This window comes from Mytilus californianus, unplaced genomic scaffold (genome assembly GCF_021869535.1).
Source record: "Mytilus californianus isolate M0D057914Y unplaced genomic scaffold, xbMytCali1.0.p SCAF_4, whole genome shotgun sequence".
NCBI classification, from domain to species: domain Eukaryota; kingdom Metazoa; phylum Mollusca; class Bivalvia; order Mytilida; family Mytilidae; genus Mytilus; species Mytilus californianus.
Window position 1 is genome coordinate 20,041,383 of NW_026262690.1, and position 6,000 is coordinate 20,047,382.

The following is a 6,000-nucleotide window of genomic DNA, read 5'->3' on the forward strand; positions in this document are numbered from 1 at the left end:
ATTTTTTCGAACCTTCAAAAAATAATTATGATTTCGATTTCATTTTTCTCTCGATTTTATTACGGGGTCTACGGATGTTTTTTTTAGAGTTTGGGGTCTTTGGGTTTTTGTTTTTTGTTGTTTTTTTTTTGGGGGGGGGGAGGGGGGGTTGCTGTTTTACTAAAGACATCAAATCTGCAATTACAAGAAAATAAGAAAAAAGGGATAAAAGGAAAAAATGATATAACAGTCCAGATGGTTCATTCGTCATTCGAATGTCAATTTCGAGATTCGATATTCAGTACCAAAACTAACCAATAAGATGACATCGAGTTTCGAATATAGAATTTTTAACTTCAGACTTCATATATTTTATCGCAATAATCTTATTTTTAATGTCGAATTACATGTACCTTTCGTGGTTTTCTAAGCTATACGGGTATATCAAGAAATCTAAAATGTAAGAAACACAAACCTCACTGAAACTCGGGGTTGATTACAGGTGCTCCGTTTTGCGTATTATCAGTCGGTCAACAGCTGGTGATAAGTTACATTCAGTGATAAAAGAGGAAAGGAGGATAGGCTTGATGCTCAGATAAATGGAGCATAACCCTGAACATCTTCAGACACATGTTTCATAATTGTCAGCCAACCGTAAAACTTTCGACTTCACCTTGACAATCTTTCACGCTTTAAAGTAAGCATTAATTCTCTATCAAGGAAATCATAATAGGAACCATGAGCAATAGCATATAGTACCAACTAGGAGATTTATAATCCATATGCTGGGACGTTGTAATATAATATAATATAATAACGGAAAATGTACAAAGGGAAATAACCTTAAAATATTTATTCTGTTGTATAGTTTAGTTCACTGTAAATAGGTTTAATAAAAATCAATAAACGAAGAAGACTAAAAGGTATGTGACGTATTCTTCATTACAAGTTCAATGTAATAGCTGGACTAAACATAGTCATTAAAATTTGGTTTATGTAGTTATATGACACCATTCGAATATTTTCATAACTAAATCGGTGAAAATAAAACATGAATCTTAATAATACAATGAATATACAAGACCTCCCGAAACGAAAACAGATTTTTATCAGCTATAGTTAGAGGAAAGGATAAGGCGTCTACACAATGCTAGGCAGTGTTGCCGTAGAAGTGAGAAGTAAAAGTACAGTTTCTAGCCCCGGTTTGGGTGGAAGTAAAGAATCAGATCTACTCTATCATTGTTAGGTTGATTTTCTAGGCACTTTTTAATCTTTCTAGCGCCTGGCATTTCTTAATCATAAGAAATCCGATAGACAAGGTATAGTTTGCAGTTGTCATTACACATAGGCAGACATATATATAGATTCCAACATACGAATATACAGATAACATTTATGAATGATGACATTTCCTACCCGTGTCAATCTTTTTTACAAGTTCCTTTGATAAATGTTAATGATACAATACTACGACATAATCTCTTGTACTTCATGCATCAACTGTGAAAGGGTCTTAGCTGTCATATTCATGTTCACCGATTTGACCCAAATTTATTACATACTACAACATGTACAACGTGTCTAAAAATACAAAATGTTCTCCCATTTGACTTCTCCTTTGCAAATGGGAATTTTGTACTACTTTGCCCCCAGCAGAGCCATAGAAAAACTGTGCATTAAGGATGTATTCCTCTGACGTTTCAGTCTCGTTTAAATCTCGTTCTGGAATTATTTCCAAAACATGTGATACATGTGGAAAATATCAATGAATTTAAAAAATATTATAATCAAACTTAACTCTGTGAAAAAATTGTGCACTTACAATAAGTAGTTTTTGAGAAATAAAATTTTCAAATTTTATAACCAATCAAGTCAGTCTCATTAGCCAAAATGTTGAGAAAATGGGTGAGGGGTACAAGAAATGATTTTACCAGAAACATGTACATCCCATATCATTTTTTTCTTTTCAAATTTCTTAGATATGTATTTTTCAATCATTTATAACAAAGAAGTTGAAATAATATGTTTTTTGTTTCAAAAAAAAGAGAAAAATCCCAAATTTACAAAATTGACAGCATGGTAAATTTGACACGAAAAGCAACGAAATTTTATAAAACTTTCTTATATTAACACCTACCTATAGTTTTTTTAAGTTAAATTTATTCAGATTGGTCCACTTCATCTTTGGTGAAAGTATGAAAAAAAGTTTAACTGTAAAACTGTGATTTTTTTCATAATAGCCAAAAATGGGTAAAAATTGGTGAAAAATTGGGAAATCATCAAAATTGGATACTTTCAAATGGCCGTAGCAAAAAAAGAAGTGCACCAACATATAATTTTTTTCTTCACCAATTATTTTTTCACAGTCATAAACTCAAAAATCAGGTTAAGGAAAAAAGTATGGAAATCCTCAGCTGTCATATATTAGAGATTTACAAAACGTTATGCTGAAGCTTAAAATGTAAAGTTAAGACAGCGTGATGTTGAATTGAGTCATCAAAATGCTAACTCTAAATTACAATATGCTAAGTTGAATCTGCGCAATGTTGACTTGCAATGACAAGTGCTTTAGTTGTGATAGTATAATGATAAGTCATGATGTTGTGATGATATGCCAAACACACGTAACGTTGTGTTTAAAGTACATGATGTGAAGTTGACGTTGCATGATGTTAGCTTGCAGATGGATACTGCTCAGTCATCCACATCGACAGCTATGATAACAAATAAAACAAATAGCTAAAATGTATGGTGCTGACTTGTTATTAATAAATGTTGAGCTGAGATAGTACGATGTTATATCATTGCGATATTACGATTGGTCTATCATGCAATCTGTTGATTTAAAACACCATGATGCACAGTTGAAAGTACATGATGATAAGTAAGATAACACGATGCTACACCACTATATTGAAACGAAAGGTTTACCATACAATTTGTTGACTTAAAACAACACGATGCAACGTGTTAAGCTAAGATGCTCACTTGAAACTACAGGACGTACAGTTGAAATTTTGTAATGTTAAGCTACGATAGCATGATGTTATATCATTATAATGTCACAATAGGCTTATTATACAATTTGCTCATTTAAAACTACACATCGGACAGTTGAAAGTACGTGATATTAAGCTAAGATAGCACGTTGTTATATCATTAGAATGTCACGATAGGCTTACCACACTGATTATTCACGCAATCGTTCTTGTAACATTGTAACTGTCGTCACCTCTTAAATTTTAGAATTGTGCCAGTTCATATCGCACATTACTATTTTTATTTGAAGCATATCTTTGCAGTCTCTGTTGTAAATAGCTATATAACCTATGTCATGTTTAAATTTTTTAGAATTGTACAAGCGTCTAATCTATGATGTTCGGTTTATCTGTTTTATTGTATAAATTTCAAGATTGTTATAGTTTAATCAAAGTAGATTGATATGATTCATTTGACATCCATGATCATAATCATACTGATGAAGGATATCTGTAACCGAAATATTTATAAATAATTACATTTATAGTTTTTTTTTTTGTTATTGGTGTTGTTTTGTACACTTTTCAGGCGTATATATATATATATATATATAAACAAGTCTAAATTGAAAACAACGTTCAAACCTATGATTGCGTTGGATAAAAACCGCAATTTTAGTCAGCAGGGTTTAAGAACATTTGTTGTTCGACCTGTTAGTCAAATGAGTTTTGTTAAAATATACTTTTTCACTCTTTTGGTCTTTTGGAAAATGTTGTTTGTGCTGTATTTAGACCCCTCTAACTAGAAATTTGTTTTGCATGCACACGTATAAAAATTGAGGTTTTTATCCAACGAAATCATAGGTTTGAACGTTGTTTTCAATTTAGACTTATTATTTTTTCGTTTGGGCTTGTATTATATTTGCCTTCGGGTTTATATGATCCGTTCATCCTATTTTGACTCCTCAAAATTCAAGAGTCTATCCTAAATTGAGGTAAATTGTACGGCTTTCCAAATACCGTTTCGATTCTTAACATCACTGAAGAGACATCAATTGTCGAAATCCGGATATGGTGTACAAAAACCTTTGCACCTTTTGTTTGCGGTATAACATCTTTTCGATAAGTTAATTGTTTTCTGTTTAGTATTAAATTTATATTTAAGATCCATTTATTACATCGGTGATCCGTTTATTTGGCAATCGCCAATGGCAGTCAGCAGGGTTTAAAAACATTTGTTGTTCGACCTGTTAGTCAAATGCGTTTTGTTATAATATACTTTTTCACTCTTTTGGTCTTTTGGAAAATGTTGTTTGTGCTGTATTTAGACCCCTCTAACTAGAAATTTGTTTTGCATGCACACGTATAAAAATTGCGGTTTTTATCCAATGCAATCATAGGTTTGAACGTTGTTTTCAATTTAGACTTATTATATATATATATATATATACACACAATTGTATAATTAATTTTCGCCCTGTGTAAATTGACAGTTAACATGTTTTATAGTGTTTTTGAAGAATGGTTTTACAGTAATCAGTTATAATTCTAATTTCAGGGGTTTTCTCGAGTCAATCGCGGACCTTTTGGGCTAAACTCAAATGGATGAGGATTATTCAGTAGAGAATTAACTAGTTAATATATGTGTGAATTATTTTTTCAAATCAGATAAATGTTAAAATGATTAAAACAATTAAAAAGAATTTGTCAATGCAAAATATATATATATATATATATATAAAGTACTGTTTTATGTGAATATACAAGACCTCCCGAAACGAAAACAGATTTTTATCAGTTATAGTTAGAGGAAAGGATAAGGCGTCTACGCAATGCTAGGCAATGTTGCCGTAGAAGTGACTAGTAAAAGTACAGTTTCTAGCCCCGGTTTGGGTGGAAGTAAAGAATCAGATCTACTCTATCATTGTTAGGTTGATTTTCTAGGCACTTTTTAATCTTTCTAGCGCCTAGCATTTCTTAATCATAAGAAATCCGATAGACAAGGTATAATTTGCAGTTGTCATTACACATAGGCAGACATATATATAGATTCCAACATACGAATATACAGATAACATTTATGAATGATGACATTTCCTACCCGTGTCAATCTTTTTCACAAGTTCCTTTGATAAATGTTAATGATACAATACTACGACATAATCTCTTGTACTTCATGCATCAACTGTGAAAGGGTCTTAGCTGTCATATTCATGTTCACCGATTTGACCCAAATTTATTACATACTACAACATGTACAACGTGTCTAAAAATACAAAATGTTCTCCCATTTGACTTCTCCTTTGCAAATGGGAATTTTGTACTACTTTGCCCCCAGCAGAGCTATAGAAAAACTGTACATTAAGGATGTATTCCTCTGACGTTACATGCTCGTTTAAATCTCGTTCTGGAATTATTTCCAAAACATGTGATACATGTGGAAAATATCAATGAATTTAAAATATATTATAATCAAACTTAACTGTGTGAAAAAATTGTGCATTTACAATAAGTAGTTTTTGAGTAATAAAATTTTCAAATTTTATAACCATCATTAGCCAAAATGTTGAGAAAATGGGTGAGGGGTACAAGAAATGATTTTACCAGAAACATGTACATCCCATATCAATTTTTTTCTTTTCAAATTTCTTAGATATGTATTTTTCAATCATTTATAACAAAGAAGTTGAAATAATATGTTTTTTGTTCCAAAAAAGAGAAAAATCCCAAATTTACAAAATTGACAGCATGGTAAATTTGACACGAAAAAGCAACGAAATTTTATAAAACTTTCTTATATTAACACCTACCTATAGTTTTTTTAAGTTAAATTTATTCAGATTGGTCCACTTCATCTTTAGTGAAAGTATGAAAAAAATTTAATTGTAAAACTGTGATTTTTTTCATAATAGCCCAAAAATGGGTAAAAATTGGTGAAAAATGGGAAAATCATCAAAATTTAGTACTTTCAAATGGCCGTAGCAAAAAAAGCAGTGCACCACCATATGATTTTTTTCTTCACCAATTATTTTTTTACAGTCAT

The 6,000-nt window shown here is 31.1% G+C and overlaps 1 long non-coding RNA gene across 1 annotated transcript in view; it reads left to right on the top strand.

Annotated features, from left to right (window-relative positions):
- Positions 1 to 4,685, top strand: part of LOC127737638 (uncharacterized) — a 31,661-nt gene extending 26,976 nt beyond the window's left edge. Inside the window, exon 3 of the long non-coding RNA XR_007999732.1 lies at positions 4,516 to 4,685. This is a non-coding gene — a long non-coding RNA (uncharacterized LOC127737638). The remainder of the gene's footprint in view (positions 1 to 4,515) is intronic.
- Positions 4,686 to 6,000: the final 1,315 nt, after the last annotated feature.